Below are 17,889 nucleotides of genomic sequence, written 5' to 3' on the forward strand. Positions count from 1 at the left end.
ATTCTCACTTTATTATAATAAATATTAGTTTTTCATGTTCGTATAGAAATCTATTGTATGAACTTGATAGAAGGTTAAACATGACAATTATTCAAGCAGTCGACACTTGTTTTAAACATGAAGCTTTTTTCGAACTCATCAAATTTGGTCACAAAGTCTTCACATTTGTAGACACATAGCTCTGAAATGCAGGAATTGAAATGTGAAGTAAAAGTACAAAACCGTGAATTGCAAAATCAATTCATGACATTCCAGACAACACAGATGAATTAGCTTGATTTGGTTGAGGAAAAATATGAGAGGTCATACAGATCATATTTGTATTGAGCATGTCTCATAAGGAAACATTGTATTGCATACATGTTATTTTTAAACTGAATATGCTTTGAGACTTTCAAGACTATTGTACATGTTTAATTTACTCATTATAATTAATATCACCGAATACAAAAGGTTATGAGCCCAGCTTAACAAAAAATAAAAAATAAAGGAACAATGATTTCTATATATTATTTTCCAAAAGGAGGCTCAAGGATGTTAAATGAAAGATATATTCATCAAAAGGCAAACACCCAGGAATAAGTAATGGGATTTACAAAGAACTAGGAGCCATTATTTTGTGCATCGGAATGCCCAATATGAGAAAGAAAAGTCAGGGGTATTTTGGATTTTTATGATGGCGCTGTAGATGTTATCGACAACAAATTTCAGAAACCAGGCCACTTGCTCGTGAAAGAGATCACAAAAAAAAGGTCGATTTTTATCGAAAAGCTAATTCATACGCGAATACAATCATAACTAATACCATAACAGATGAGATATACCAAAAATTTATGGATAAGGAAGGTGCCTGTGAAACGGCAAGAACCTTAATATATAATAAGCAAATCCTGAAAAAACATTTCTTGAATAAATATGGATAGAATTGATAAAAACATTAATTAACATTTTAAATAGAAAATAAAAATCATCTATTAAAGGTGTACGACCCTATGACATGTGGATTGGGAAGAAACCAAGGACAAACCATTTACTTATTATTGGGTCAAAAAAAATTTTTACGCACACCGCAAAAATCACAAGAGACAAGAAAGCTCACAGAGGATTTTTAGTTGGGTGTGATGGAGGCGAAAGATATAGGATTTATACACCAGAAATTCGAACTATTCAAGTTTCAAGAGACGTAAAATTGGAAGAAAGAATTCAGTCTCAGCCCAGTTTCTACAGGGATTCTATATGGAGATTTAGAAGAAGTTATTTATATGTAACAACCAGAAGGGCTTAGCGATGGCACTAGTAAACTTTGTCAAACAAGAGAATTGGAAGTTATTTTCAAAAATTAGGTTTCAAGGCAAGTGCGTCTGATCTATGATTATACAGTGGAGAAAGGAACGGAAATAAGATAATTATAGCATTGTTTGTTGATGATGGATTGTAGCGTCCACGGATAGACATGAGATAAACGAACTTTTAAAAGATTTAAAAACGGAATTCAAAATAACAACAAATGAAGCCAATTGTTTTCCAGGACTTGAAACTAAAACCACAAAGGACTACATCAAGGTCAACCAAGACGCATACGCCAAGCGAATTTTAAACAGAAACGTTTATGGATTGCAAGACTTTGTCAACGCCCATGGAAAAGGTAAAGGATCCAATAAAGAAGGGAAAACAAAACCTGAACTTCCGTATAGGCAAGCCGTTGGAGCACTGATGTATCTAATGCTTGGGACAAGACCTGACCTTGCTTACAGCGTTTGCTACTTATGTAGAAGTCGTTTTTATCACGTTTTGAGAGTGAAGAGAATGCTTAGATATATATCAGTAAATTTAACAAGAGGCCTCAAATATGAAAGAAAGGGGGAAAGTCTTCTAGCGATTCGGACTTTGGAGAATGCATTGAAACCGGCAGAATGTAATGAAGAATCAAGATACAATTTTTGTTTTACCTGGCTCGCAATTTATAGCAACCGGTATATTGTGTTCTATCTTGACCCCAGAAAGATATGTAGTTGGATTTTGGTTTATCAACACAATGAAGATGGTGATAGATGGAATTGGCATCAATGAAGAGTGTGGGAGCCTTTGATTGCTAACAAAATTAATGTGGGCGGGTTCATGTCTCCATTAAAACTTGACGAATATCTTTATTAACATAAAAGAAATATATATATATATAGACTCCCGAAATATACAAGTTTTGGGTGGAAAAAGTAGCCGTGCAACTCTTTACCCCTGTTAGTCTATCTCATAACAAAAACATCACAATCGTAAGAAGCAATAAGGGAGAACTCCACATGTTGATTGGAGTCCATCCCTCATGACCCTTCCCTACCTTAGCTTCTCATGGAAAAATATTATTTTTTAAACTATCTTGTTAATTATAGAACGATATATCCGGGAACCTTTAAATTAAAAAGGCTAAGTTCTTCTGTGTTCTAAAAATGATTATATATGATTCAATTAAGTTAATTAATTTATGAAAAACTTATCATAATATAAGTTTTATGCCTAAATTAAAGGTACCAGAATTATCTTAACATAGCAATAGATGTAGATTCTCAATGAGTCATAAAAATTGATTCAAAGGATATGGTCTTTCGAATCAATTTATGGGTGGGGGATAATAATTTCATATGCAACAATTTTAAAAATTAAAGTATTTTTGTATATGACTGTTAAGGACTCACTCTTTTATTATATAATTATAGCTGTAAGGACTAATATTAGCACTCAATAACTTCAAAATACTTATCATAACATACTTATAACTTATACTAGCTACTGAGTCTGCTAACCACTTCGCTACCAAGCCGGTTTGGGACAATTAGTGTTTTTTATGAGGTTTTGTGTTCAAGCACTACATTAACTGCATTCTATGTTTGGTGTTGGTTGCCAATCTAATAATAGACTGGAATAAAAATGGAAGTTACAGGTGGTTGGTTCTTTTTAACATGTTCTGCTTGACACGGTGGCAGATATTGTCACAAACGGAATAAAGTATTTTTGATCGAACAATATAAATTTTAAATCCTTTCACACTGACTTTTTGGGTGATTGAATTGACGATAGGTAATTTCCAGGTTTTTATATTAAATTGCTGGAAATTTTCTTTTCTATATGCTATAATGCTATTACCCTCTGGATATTATCTGGTTGATCAGGAGTATGCAATGTATGATTTCCCTATGATTTTAACCCAGAATAAAAATAATCATTTGCTGCAAATCACGACTCTTAGATATGGATTCTGCGGTGGATTCTTTTCAAAATACTACGGATGGTAACAATATTCAGAGATGCGGTAGAATATTAATATTGGCACTAAAATGGTAATTTTTGCACTTTGGTTTTTTTTTTCTAACTGCACTTTGATCTTTTGCTACCAGGTCTTCTCTTTGGTACGCCAGAAATTTGGGAGAACGATGCTTTGCTGGACTGTGATTATGAACGCTAAGATTCTAATGGGTTTTAGTTTTCACCACTTGTTATAGGCATAGGAGAGAATTCCGAAACATTAAAAACACTCAATAACATATGCCATTGCTTGGTATAGACTCTCTTTGCTGCTGTCTCTTTAGACATATAAAGCATTGTATATCATAAGTTACGAAAGCAAAATATGTATGTCCTGTTCCGGATTCGAACCAACATCCCCGTGGTTGAAGAGTGGGCGCGTCACCACTAGGCCACCCTAATATCTGTGGGTGGCTTTGCTAAATATCAACTTCTGCTTAGGGTGGTGTAAATGAATGTACCTGATTACGAAATGGTGTAATGAAGAAGATGAAAATAACATCACAAAGAAAATCAAAGACAATAATTTAGTCAAAAGAATGTACCACATCCCAGCAAACAGTTTTACAGAAAAAAATTATATATTTTTCCTGGGCCATAAGTTGGTATAAAACCATGTAATATCGCTTCATTGAAGAACGATATTACCTGGAATAAGAATACAATTTATGGCGTTATACGTCCCTATCAGTTTCTCTTCATGGTCTTCCTCATGGTCCACCTCATAACAAACATTGCCTACCTTCATTCTAACATTCGCAGGAAGAAACACTGGTGCAATTTGGGCATTGAAATTTTTCTTGGCAGTGATTTGGAAAAAATTACGGCGGTACATCAAGTGTCCAGCTACATATGATACCGGGCGGTTTCTCAGGTTATATTGTTCTCATCTTCTCTACAAGCACATGGTCCTTCTAACAGATTGATATTTTTAGAAGCGCATATGTATCGTCAAGTGGTATCATGGTTATCCCAAAAGTGACAAAATAGGGTGAGCACTTAATGGATTGATGAAATGAGTTTCTTGATTGATGAAAAAAGTTTCTCAGTCCACAACTTATGTAAGATAGATGCTCATCCCATAACCTTTAATCTCCTTTAAAATATACTCTAATGCTAGGAACACAATTGGAGCGAACGACGAATTTTTTCGCGGCGTATGTTCGTCGTCAAAAATAAAACACATATGTGTATATGGAAGTGCACACAATCACGGCGCCGGCGAAAATTTCGTCGGTCGCCGCGAACTCAATTAGCTTTATTTCTATTTCATACGCCGGCGACCGGCGAACAAAACAGTACAAGGTGGCCATACTTGTACGAATTTTATGTGTTTTAGTAAATAAAGTTACTATTTACTTTAAAATTTGTTATGGTCACTCTACTATCTGTTATTCGTATAAAAAACATAAATAATTTGTTTATTTATTTGTGCACTTGCGCCTGAGTGAAGATGGATATCAGTGAATTTATAATAGAGAAGATGGACATAACTGAAATTATAATAGAGAACGTAGAATTATGAGTTCTTGTATAATTTTCATTGTAGTCAACAAATGAGCAAAAAGTAAACAACTTCATCAGCTGTTTTATAATTTCGTCGGTATTGTGTTCCATACGACGAATTTTCGCGGCTCATTTTGTCGCCGCGTAGGGCGAAATTCGTCGTTCGCTCCAATTGTGTTCCTAGCTTAACACTGACTATAATATAACGGCTTACGCGTTTGGAAGCGTTAGCTAGTGGAGAATAAAAGGCAGTGTGAATGTGTTTTACACCAAATTTTGTAAGGAAGGAATTAAAATAGTTTGATTTGAACTGTGTATCGTAGTTACTTATTACTTGCTCGGGAACTCCAAATGCATGAAAAATATTTTTGAGTAGAAACTTTGGAATGGGAGCGGTGGTAAATTTTTTTAATGGACTTAACCAATGGTATTTGATTAAATGATCCAGAAGAATAAAAATCCCAATGAAACCATTTTTGAATCTTGGATAGGGAAAGGTCGAACTGTTTGCACAAGTTTTCCCATTTTTTATTTGAGAGCCACATTTGGATGTTTAGTTGTTTTGCAGGTTTGGCAATTCCGAATATATTCACGCATGTCGGTTACCATTCGGCCAGAAAAATTGTGCCCAGAAAAACTGTTGGCGAATTAAGTCTAAATTTTTTTTATTCCTCCGTGTGCGGCCACCATGAATTATGAAACCTAACAATTAAATTGTGCCTCAACTTCTCTGGAATCCAAAGCTTCTAAGATCAGCTTTCTTGATCGTTATCTCCAGAGTAATGATCGATACGAATGTACACAAATTTTCCAGCAATTTGAATGTCAGGGTATTTTGAAGAATTTTTCTTTATCTTAGTTTTTGACGTCAAAGCTGGGTGAATTCCAATTGGTAAGGTTGCAACTTGAAAACCCAGCGGGCTTGCCTACCAGTCACATCAGGTTGTTTCATCAGCCTGGCAAGTGATGAACGATTTGTCACTACCTCAAACTCTTGCAATTCAAGGTAGCATCGGAATTTTTTAATGGTCTCTATAGCCCCGAGGCATTTGCGCTCGGTAACGCTATTTTTTCATTGCGCTGTACTTAAAATCAGGATTTGATTTGATCAGGTGCTTTGGTTAGCAAGTCTTTAATGATTTTAAAGGAGTTTTCGGCTTCAGACGACCATTTTAACTTCTGCTTAGATGATAAGGTTTCGGAAATCGGGAAGGTAATTAAAGAAAAGTTTTCAATAAACCTTCGATACCAACCCGCGAGACCAAAAAATCCTCTAAACGATACGCTTTTTGTGTTGGCCAATTAATTATGCTATAGATTTTTTCTGGGTCTGTCTGAATCCCACCGTTCCCGATTACGTAACCAAGATACTTTGTCCGAGTTACACTAAATTGATTTTTCTCTACATTTAATGTTAAATTTGCTTTTTGTAATTACTGTGTTATTCGGACTAGAATCGCCAGGTGACTATTAAAATCTTCCGACACAAATCTAAATAGCTGAACTCGCAGTATCGGATATCGGGAGGGATAATCATATCCACTAACCTACACATTGTTTGAGGCGCTGTACATAGCCCGAAAGGCATCACCACAAACTGATACAGGGCTTTTTTGTTAGGCTTTGACTCCTCAGATAAACCTATTTGCCAATATGCATCGATAAGGTCCAGTTTAGCTATGATATTGACCTTGGGTAGTCTGGCCTCGATGCTGGGCAATGGATAGCCTTTTTTTTTTGTAACTGAATTAAGCTTCCTGGCACCTAGGCAAAGGCGTTCTTTATTAGGTTTGACAAATAAAACCATTACCTCTAGTGATAGCATACGATCAACCTCCTGATACATCAAGTTCTCCACGGCAGGCGATACAGGGCAATTTCGTTGCTTCACCGGTCTTGCATTGCCAAAATTAATATGATGTTTCAAATAACCTGTTTGGCCTAAGCCTTGATTAGCAAAGCTTGGAAAAAGATCTACAATGGTTCTTAATTGCATCTGTTGGCTGTATGTAAGTGGATATTTGAGGCCAAAGGATGACTGATTGGTTTGGTTTCCGAACAGACATTTGGACATATTGGGATCGGAAGGAATATTGGAAGCTTCAATAGATGATAAAATAGACGGGCGGTCAAATGAGATGAGTGGACTGGTGGTTATTGAACAATCAAGTATATCAGGGGCTAATGAAAATGTCTTCCAAAAATCTAAACCTAAGATCAAGGGTTAAGGGAACAATCAAAAGCTTTTATTTATGGCTGTCGCCACAGAAATGGACGTCAATTTGCAAGGATCTTTGAAGTGAGCCATCGGCTGTTTTGACTCCCTTTTTACAGGGTGAAAATGCAGTGTAATTCGTGAAATTTCTGGTGGCTAAATCTGAGCCTGTTATGTTAGCACATGTGTCTAATAACCCACATACAGTAAATGTGAGGAAAAAGACTATTGTATAAAATCTCTTATCAGACGGTTTACTAATAACAGCAGATATTACATACATAAAAACAATTTTTCGTCTTTTGTAGTATAACCTTACCCTAAGAGTTTAAAATTACATTCTGACACCGAAAATATTTGGTATCTTTTTTCGATATGCTTGATACCGTTCGTGAATACTCATGCAATCTAGGCTTGCTCTAGGTGCGGATTTTGAGTCCCATAGTTTTTTTTTTGCCTGAAAATATACCTTCTTCTTAGCACATCTTGTGCATTGTGGCTTGTAGACATTTTTAAGACCACATCTATAACAGAAAATTTTCCTATCGTGGATACATTCGTCCCAGAAGTAGCCTAATTGTCCGCGATTCCCACATGTTACCTTGGGTAAATCATTGGTGACAACATCAACACATGCTTCTGAATTGCTGTCATCAGTAATTTGTACATAATTAGAGATATAAAACAACAGTTATAGATTTACATTTCTTACCAAAAAAAGTTTAACATTGCAGATTGGAAGGGGGAAAAAATAGGACTATTGAATAAATATTTCGGTTGTAGGATTATGATTAAATAACAAACCATCTTACCGTATCTTTCTTGAGCTGAAAATTCTGGACCTGATTTCGCCACAAGCAATAATAAAGTTATTCCTAGAAAATTCAGGATGACGATAATGAAATCAATTTTAAACTAACCCTATAACATAAATATGTACTTAAAGATTTTTTTATTAAACGATTTTGTACTCATTTGACTGGAGCAGAAAATATCAATCAAGGACATCAGAATTTTCGACACTATCAGAAGACTGAAGAATACAGAGAGCGTTGGTTAAGTATTCTACAGCTAATTTCTTGAACACAAAATAATTTAAATAAAAGGTAATTTGTGACATCTAAACAATTACAGGAAGCTGGGGCCAATAACTACAAATCTCATAGTATTACAAGGTATGTAAAGCAGTGCTTACGAATTTACAATAACCACTTGTAGATAATAAAATGAACAATTTCCCTTCTAAAGGATATACATTTTATGTGCTAAAAATTATTCACTATTCCTATGTATTCCAATGGTTGGGCGCCATTCTACTTATGAAATGAAGAATCAAAATTAAATTTTTGTTTTACCTTGCAATTTATAGCAACCATTATATACTGAAACTAGAAATATATCTAGTTGGATTTTGGTTTATCAACAGAATGAAGATGGAAATTGGCATCAATGTTAGCCTTTGATTGCTAACAAACTGTATAGTTTCAAAGCCATTTTCATAACTTATTTGATTTAAACTTTCCCCACAGGCTTTTTCCATCCCTGCGTTACATGTTGTACACTACACTTTTTATACGTCTTTGTTTACTTCGTAGACAAAGACAAATGTAGTAACAAAATGTAACGAATAGCTTTTATAACCCCGCTTTGCGACATCTTAGCTTTTTTTAATTCGCTAAGATTACTCGCTCGTTGGTTTACAACCGAAAAGCATCAAACCCTGTAATCAAGGTAAATTAAATTGTTTAACGAACAATTTTAAATAAAATATCAGTCCACGACTGTTTTGAAATAAAATATTAATAATCTTTGGTTTTATTTATTTTCTTTTCCTTTCATTTTGCAACGCAAACATTGGTCCAATCGAGCCGGATTATTTTCATCGAAAATTAACCCGTCTCCTTTCTCTCCTTTTACAAGGCACAAACATCGACTTCGTCGAGGACAATAACAACACCTACAGAAAGATCTCCGATCATCCAAACATTTTTTTATTTATCTAAATAAAGTCATATCACCAACACAGGTATGTACACATCTTTATTTATTTTACAAATAAAAAGTGTTGTACATTGATTCCGTGTTGTGAAAATTAATTAAAAAGCCGTCGGTCGTTTTACAGCGCGTCCGTCCGTCCATTTGCCGTCGGTAAATTTCACTTCATAAACAATAAGTGTCGAATCCGTCATTCAAAATTTTTGTTTACAACAAATATACACAAACACAATCACAGAGAATTTTGTTTAATTTCATTTTAACTTCATTTTATTCAATTTTCGCGCATTTCTTCTATTTTTTCATTGTTGATCTCTGATATTTTGGTGTTTTGCTTTTTCATTTATTTCTTCTTCTTTCTTCAAAACACCAAAATCATCACAACAACAATTACCATATGCAAGAGTAATTGTCATCTCTGCTGATTGTTGCCACCTTGTGACATATTTGACACTTACATATAAGTAACATATGATCACATTTATTAGGGGTGTTCACACTTCCTAATATTATCCAACAAATTGATCAAAATATTTTAGTGCCATTTTTGGGTATTTTTTGTGTTGAATCCTACGGATATCAACTTAAATTAAATTTAAATTGTGTTTTCGACACTGTGCACCCTATATCCGGTCTCATTTATTAAAATATTATTATTTTTATATAAATATAATATAACATATTATATATTAAATCAAAAATTATTTAATTTTTTATAAAATATTTTTGCTTTAATTTTTTTGTTGTTGTCCGCTACCGATTGAAAACGTGCATCCTACAGTCCGTGCACCCTACAATTGGTTTTATTGAAATTTTTAATATTTTTTCGAATTTGTGATTTTTTATTAAAAATTTTTGATATTTTCTCGTTGGCAATTGTTATCATCGATACTTTGCCATAGTTTGCAGGTATTATACGATACACTGTAAACATTTTACGAAATTTGGAATACACTGAGAGAAAACTTGAGTTAATATTTAATTATTTTCTTAAAATTTCTATATATTTGTGGTTTAATCACGTTAAACCTCAATATTTTTGCCGTATCTACGATACTTTATTACGATTAGTCAACGACTAATTATAAAATCAGTGTATTTCTAATAAAACACAATAATTTTCTTCAAGCATTTCGTGCTTTAAAGTACCTTTTATTAATATTTTTGCGAAAAACTTTCACTTTTTTGAATTTTCACATAAAATATTCGACATTACGTGTCAATTTCTAGAAATTAAAGCATTTCGTGCAAATCTTTCCAGATTTTTATATTTTTGCTATATATTTGTGCATCTTTTTTAAAGATTTTCAAAGTAAGAATTGTTTTTCAAACAATTTTTTGAGAATTCTTGGTGTTTTTGCTACTTTTCCTGCAGTTTTCTTAAACAAAATACAGTTTTCCCCGAAAACTTTAGACACTTTTCTAATTTTTTTTCTGAATTACGTTCATTTATTTGAAATAAAATGCCACTCACACCTCTAGATTTGTTCATCCGAGCTACTGATGCTTTGGTTAAATTTGATGCCAACTTCAGTTCCCAACGGGACGATGAGCTCGATGTCTATATTTTAGAATTACAGGGAGCTGAGGTCAGAACGTTATGGGAAAAGGTGAAAACCGTTTTTGACAAGTGTCTTAATTATTTTGCAGAAGAAGACAGTTCAGGTGAGGACATCACTGCCGCTGACACTAAATACGATGTCGCATTTAGATGTTATCTAAAAGTATTAGCTTCCATAAATAGGAAGTTAGATGAACTTCGGGCTCCGCCTAAGTCATCGATGGCGACATCGTCTCCTCAGGCTAGCGTAGGTAATAGGACTATATCTCGTTCCGAGATTAACACAGTCAATCAGCCTACACCTCGTTCCGAGGATAGAGCTTCGATTTTGGAGGCTTCGCCAATATCTTTTAACTCATCACTCACATCCTGTGGTGGTAATAATTCTGGTCATAGGTTGAATTTACCGCCTTGTGACATAGAAATATTTAATGGCGACTTTCTTTCCTGGCCTACATTTAGAGACTTATTCTCGGCAGTGTATATTAACAATACTGGCATAAGTGACATTGAACGTCTATGTCATTTAAACAATAAGACCAGTGGCGACGCCCATGACATAGTGGCTAAGTTTTCACTTACCCACAAAAACTTTGGTCTTGCGTGGAAAGCTCTCAAACAAACGTACGACAATCCACGTATTTTGGTGAACCACCAACTTAAACTTTTATTTGACCTGCCAGTATTAGACAGTGAGACAAGTTTAGGTTTAAAGAAATTGCAAAGAGGCATAAATGGGTGCATTTCGGCCATGTTAAACTATGATGTGCCAACTGAAGGCTGGGACCCTATTCTAGTGTTCATATGTCTTCAAAGGCTTCCCAAAAATAGTGTCACACTTTGGGAACAAAGTATTAAAGATAAGTCAGCCTTGTCTTCCTGGGAAGATTTGGATAAGTTTCTTACAGAACGCATCCAAACTCTTACCTGCCTTCGTGACATTAGAGGTATTGACAACGTCAAATCTCAAAGTAGTAAAAAAGTTCGTACACATTTCACGAATGCTGGCACGAACCGATCCCCTAATTTCACACCTCGTAATTCACCTTCTACATCTAGGCCATCCCGAGCACCCTCCAATAAAACATGCATTTTATGTCCACGACAAATGCATCATATCAGAGCATGCCAAAAATTTTTAAAACTTTCAGTTCCTGAAAGAATTAACACTATTAGGCGACATAATTGTTGTTTAAATTGTCTGTCACCTAAACATTTAGTCAACCACTGCAGTAGTCCATACAATTGTAGTAAATGTAATAAAAGACATCACACTCTATTACATAGAGATCATTCCACGTCTTCGACTGCAGCAACTTCTGAAGTTAGGAACGTAGCTTCTTCTGATCAACCCTCCACTTCTTCCGGTCTAACTTCCAGCTCTGCTAATAGACAGGTATTTCATACCGCTCAAAGTCGAAATGTTCTATTAGGCACGGCAATGGTGAACATCGTTCACCAGGGTACCACGTACCCTGCCAGAGCATTAATTGACCCTGCTTCAGAAGCTTCTTTTATTACAGATCGCTTACAGCATATACTAGGCATCGCCTCCACTACCACTGTTGCTACAATTTCTGGCATTAATCAGGCAGTTTCGACTACGTCGCGCAAGTTGTGTTCAATTTGTATAAGTTCTCCATTGGATGCTTCGCTTTCAATGGAAACGACTGCCCTGATTTTACCTTCTATCTCTTGCAATCTGCCTTCGTTTTCTGTCAATAGCGACTTCGTTTCTCGTTTGCCAAATCTACGTTTGGCTGATCCAAATTTGTTCAACAGTCGCCCTGTTGATCTTTTGCTGGGAGCAGATCTTTATTCGAAGATTCTGCTACAGGGAATTCACACTAATATATTAGGCTCCTTAATAGCACAAAATACGGTCTTTGGTTGGATCCTCACTGGTTCAATTCCTCCCCAACATCTATCTGTGTTTTCCGTTAAAGTCAGTATATCTGACGAAGAAAACCTTAACAAGGTTCTTCTTCGTTTTTGGGAACTGGAGGAAGTTCCTAAACGTCCAATTTTGTCGCCCTCAGACCAGTTTTGTGAGGCAAATTATAAACGTACCACACGTCGAGATTCAGAGGGCAGGTACGTGGTCAGCCTTCCCCTCAAGACAGAGTTAGTTGGACAGGCAGACTTAGGATTTTCCCGAAATAATTGTTTACGACAATTTCTTCGGAATGAGGCATCTCTTCTTCGAAAGCCACAAATCAAGGCAGTCTACGACCAAGTGGTCAATGAATATTTAGATTTGGACCATATGAGGCCAGTAGTTGCCGCGCTAACAAACACTACGGTTTGTTACCTCCCCCACCATCCAGTAATAAATCCCGACAAGCAGACTACCAAGCTTCGAGTGGTTTTCAACGCCTCGAATAAAACTTCCAACGGGAAAAGTCTTAATGATATTTTACATGTGGGTCCCACTCTGCAATTAGACTTAGTATTTCTTATTCTTAGGTGGAGATTATTTAAATTTGTTTATAACTGCGACATCACACAGATGTACCGCCAAATACGTGTCGATCCGGCACATACTCCACTACAGAGAATACTCTTCCGGGATTCACCTCAAAAACCTGTTCAGGATTTTGAGTTGCAGACGGTGACATTCGGCGTAAACTGCGCCCCCTATTTAGCCATACGGACGCTTTTACAGTTAGCTGACGATACTGACGATGAATATCCTCTCGCTGCACACATACTACGTAGGTGCATGTACGTCGACGACGTGCTAACAGGATATCATGACTTGCGTACAGCTTTAAATTCTCGCGATCAATTAAGATCTGCTCTTTCGTCCGCTAAATTTGAGTTGAGGAAGTGGACAGCAAATGACCTTGCTATTTTGCAAAATCTTCCTACGGAAGATTTAATAGACGCCAAAGTCCTTTCCTTCGTGGAAGCTAGCAGTTCCAAGCCGTTAGGTATACGATGGAATGCTCAGCTTGATTTGTTTTATTTTAGTGTGAATGCTCTTCCCACAAAAGCCCACTATACAAAACGAGAAACTTTGTCCACTATTGCCAAACTATTCGATCCTTTAGGTTGGTTAGGCCCCGTAATTGTGACAGCTAAAATAGTTATGCAGAAGATCTGGACAGATAAAATCGGCTGGGATGATGCACTTCTGTCCACGACAGAACGTGATTGGCAAAATTTTGTGGATTGCTACCAGGATGTGAATTCCATTCAAGTTCCTCGGTGGGTCCATTATACGCCAAGTTGTTCCGCCGAACTTCATGTCTTTTCTGATGCTTAGAAGATTTCTCTTCGTTAGATAGGGCTCTTCGAGTCCTCTCCTATATTTTTAGATTTTTCCACCGGACTCATCCTGCTCATAGAGGTCAATACATTTACAATGAGAAGGCCCTTATAAAAGCGGTTAGATTACGTCTGGCTATTTTATCTCAAAAAGTCCACTTTGCAGATGAGTACCAGTCTTTGTCAGATAAGGTTCCCTTAAATGCAAAGAGTTCTCTTTTATCCTTAAATCCATTTCTGGATGAATTCGGGGTAATTAGGCTTAATGGACGCTTGTCGCAATCACCTACTCTGTCTTACACAGAAAGGCATCCCATTATTCTGCCTCGCCAAAGTCGTTTCACGCACTTACTACTTCAATTCATACATGTTCTTTCCATCCACGGTGGAAATCAACTGATGTTACGCATCATTAGAATTGAATATTGGGTCCCACGACTCACATCACTAATTAAAACCATCATTACTAAATGTAAAACATGTTTCTTGGACAAAAAACGGTCTTGCTCTCAGATAATGGCTGCTCTTCCTCCGGAGCGAACGGTATTATCTAGACCATTCACCACTACCGGTGTTGATTTTGCAGGTCCCTTCGACCTTAAATCGTTCACAGGCCGCTTTTCTAAAATCACTAAAGGTTACGTCTGTGTTTTTGTTTGCTTTTCTACGAAAGCAATACATCTTGAGGCTACTTCTGATTTGTCTACGGCAACATTTTTAGCAGCCTTTCACCGCTTTATCTCCAGACGTGGTTGTCCAAAAACAATTTTCTCTGATAACGGCACCAACTTCGTTGGAGCTTCTAGGGAAATCGAAAATAATTTTAAAACAGTTCTCCGTGAAAGTCGTACTAACTTGTGTTCCACATTGCAGTATCAGGAACTTTCATGGCAATTTATTCCCGCTGGCGCCCCCCATATGGGTGGTCTATGGGAGGCCGCCGTAAAAAGTTTTAAGTTGCATTTTCGTAAGCAAGCTAAGAACTTCAAATTTACGTTTGAAGAACTTTCTACGATTCTTTCCAGAATCGAAGCTTGTTTAAATTCACGTCCTTTATGTCCCATAAATGACAATCCCCAGGATATAGTAGCACTGACACCAGGTCATTTCCTCATTGGAACCCCAATCCTTGCTCCTCCGGAGCCAGTAATTGACGAAGCGCCTTTGCATCTGGTAAATCGGTTTCGGAAACTTAAAGCTCTCACTCAGCAACTCTGCCTACGGTGGAAGGATGAGTATTTGAAGAGCTTGCACAAAAGGTACAAATGGAAGTTTCCGCAACGCGATCTTCAAAAAGGCGACTTAGTCGTAGTTAGGCATGAAAATCTTCCTTCCACTTCGTGGAAATTAGGACGGATTATAGCGGTGCACCCGGGTTCTGATGGTCGAGTACGAGTCGCAGATATCCATACGGAAAATGGCACTATCCGACGGCCAATTGTAAAATTAATTGCGCTACCTTAATTGTCATAGTCCACGTTTTCGATTAGTATTTGTACCTCTTTATTTTTTCGCGAAAGAAAAAAATTATAATTGATGGCCGCGAACGCGTTGCGAATTCTCGGGCCATGACAATTTTAAAACGACCTACGGTTTTTGATGGTCATCCTGGCCAATAATTCCAATAACTCTCTCCTCATCGTTGTATTATTGCATCCTCTCTATTTTCACAGAAGATGGAAAATTTAGGAAAGATGGCTGCAACTCTACCCGACTATGAGGACGACGTCCCCATGTCTGATGAGGAAAGGGAGCTCGACGCCATTACTACCCCCATCTCCGATGAGCCAATGGTATCTGGGCCCCCTGAAGCTGCTCCTCCCTCGGAGGAAAATCCAATATTAAAAAATCCGTCTACGACGGTCCCTGAAGCTCCTTCAGGCGAACGAGTGGTCTCGCCACAACTTTCGGCATCCTGTCGGAAGAACCAGGGTTCGAAAAAGGTTTGCGCAATATGCAACGGCACACATCTTCTCAGGGACTGCAAAGAATTTCGAGTGATGCGGGTTGAGAGAAGGTTGAGGGTGGTCGCATTTCACAAATGCTGTGGCAATTGTCTGTCCACTACTCACCCAATTCGTGACTGTCCCAGTCCGTACAGTTGCAAAATTTGTAAGAAAGGGCATCACACATTGCTCCACCAGCCATCTCCCAACGAAGTTGCTCCAACGTCCGCACCTTAACCCAATTCCCTTACCAGTCTCCAATACTGCAGTCAAGCCTTCTAAGAAATCACGGAAGCGTAGATCTTCAAAACGTCCGTCCGTTAACTCTTCAAAAACTCCTGCTCCTGGTCCCTCTTTCACTCCCCGACACTGTCCTTCCGTTGTCCGCAGGCCCATAGCTGCCATCCAGTCCGTAGCCACGCTCGGGCCAACAGTGGTGGTGCAGCTGATGTACAATGGTCATCGGATACCTGTCAGAGCTCTCATAGACCCGTGCGCAGGACATAGTTTAATCTGTCGGTCATTGGCTGATAGTATTAAGCTGTGTCCTGTCTTCGTGGGACCCGAGAGGTTCTGCCAGTTCTCCGTTGCATCATCATACGACATCACTCAGCGGATTTCAATTTCGGCGCGAGTGATTAATCTTGGGAACCTTGTCGCTCCTACGGAGGCTGTGTCCGCCGGTCTGAAAGAACACTATGCTGGCCTGCAGTTAGCCGATCCTCGGTTCCATGAAGCAGCAGCGGTTAGTGTCATTCTGGGCCCTGAAGTCTACAATAAAATCATGAAGCCGCAAACTTATTCAAGCCCTGGTTTTCCATGGGCCCAGCTCACCATATTTGGATGGGTTATATCGGGCCCATGTAACGTATAATGTGAGGGGCAATCTTCAATTGCCTCTGGCTCGTCGAGCCCCTGTCACAAGACTTTTCGAGTCACTTGCATATCCAATAAAAAGTTAATGGATCTGGTCTCCTCGAGCCACAATATGATCCTGCTTCTCGAGCAAATAACTTTTACTATTTATAAATAAAATGTTTATGAAAAAATGAAAAAAAAAAAAACTGTATATACGTATTTGTTTTATTGTTAATTTTGCAACACAGCTGGATGTTGCAACGCGGGCGGCAATGTATAGTTTCAAAGCCATTTTCATAACTTATTTGATTTAAACTTTCCCCACAGGCTTTTTCCATCCCTGCGTTACATGTTGTACACTACACTTTTTATACGTCTTTGTTTACTTCGTAGACAAAGACAAATGTAGTAACAAAATGTAACGAATAGCTTTTATAACCCCGCTTTGCGACATCTTAGCTTTTTTTAATTCGCTAAGATTACTCGCTCGTTGGTTTACAACCGAAAAGCATCAAACCCTGTAATCAAGGTAAATTAAATTGTTTAACGAACAATTTTAAATAAAATATCAGTCCACGACTGTTTTGAAATAAAATATTAATAATCTTTGGTTTTATTTATTTTCTTTTCCTTTCATTTTGCAACGCAAACACAAACAGTCATGTGGGCGGGTTCATGTCTCTATTAAAGCTTGAAAAATATCTTTCTGTGCACAAAAGAAAATATTCTTATAGACTCCCGAAGGTTTGGATGGATTAAGTAGCTGGGCAACTCTTTGCCCTAGTTGGTCCAGCTCATAACAACAACATAATGAAAATAACAATGTTGATTGGTGTCCATTACTCATGACCCTTCCCTACCTTAGTCTCTCAAGGGAAAATATTGTTGAGACTACCAAATGTCATTTTTACCCCATTTCCCTCACGTCAGATAAGAAAATAGTTCCTTTTTAATTGATCATATAAAATATGAAACAAGTATTATATTTTAATAACGGTAGAAATTTACAACATCATAGATAAAAAAAAATCCATAGAAGATAATAAAAGAAAAAGAAGATAACATAAATATGAAGAATTCATGATTGTTTGAAGTTTTCATCTTAATTAACAAGAAACTCAAGGTTATAAAAATTAAATTAATTTCTATAGAACGATATATCCTGGAACCTTTAAATTGAAATGGCTAAGTTCATTTGTGTGTTAATTATGATTATATATGATACAATTAAGATAATTAAT

At 37.0% G+C, this 17,889-nt stretch overlaps 1 protein-coding gene and 1 long non-coding RNA gene across 2 annotated transcripts in view; both read left to right on the top strand.

The window, feature by feature from the left end:
• LOC131803642 (ankyrin repeat domain-containing protein 6) overlaps window positions 1-17,889 on the top strand; it is a 328,879-nt gene that overhangs the window by 210,359 nt on the left and 100,631 nt on the right. The gene's annotated exons all lie outside the window — the stretch shown is intronic.
• LOC131803567 (uncharacterized) lies at window positions 8,500-17,238 on the top strand. The gene is made up of 3 exons (XR_009342655.1): window positions 8,500-8,749; window positions 8,939-9,044; window positions 15,518-17,238. It is a non-coding gene; the product is annotated as an uncharacterized LOC131803567 (long non-coding RNA).

This window comes from Musca domestica, unplaced genomic scaffold (assembly GCF_030504385.1).
Source record: "Musca domestica strain aabys unplaced genomic scaffold, Musca_domestica.polishedcontigs.V.1.1 31, whole genome shotgun sequence".
In the NCBI taxonomy this organism is placed as follows: Eukaryota; Metazoa; Arthropoda; class Insecta; order Diptera; family Muscidae; genus Musca; species Musca domestica.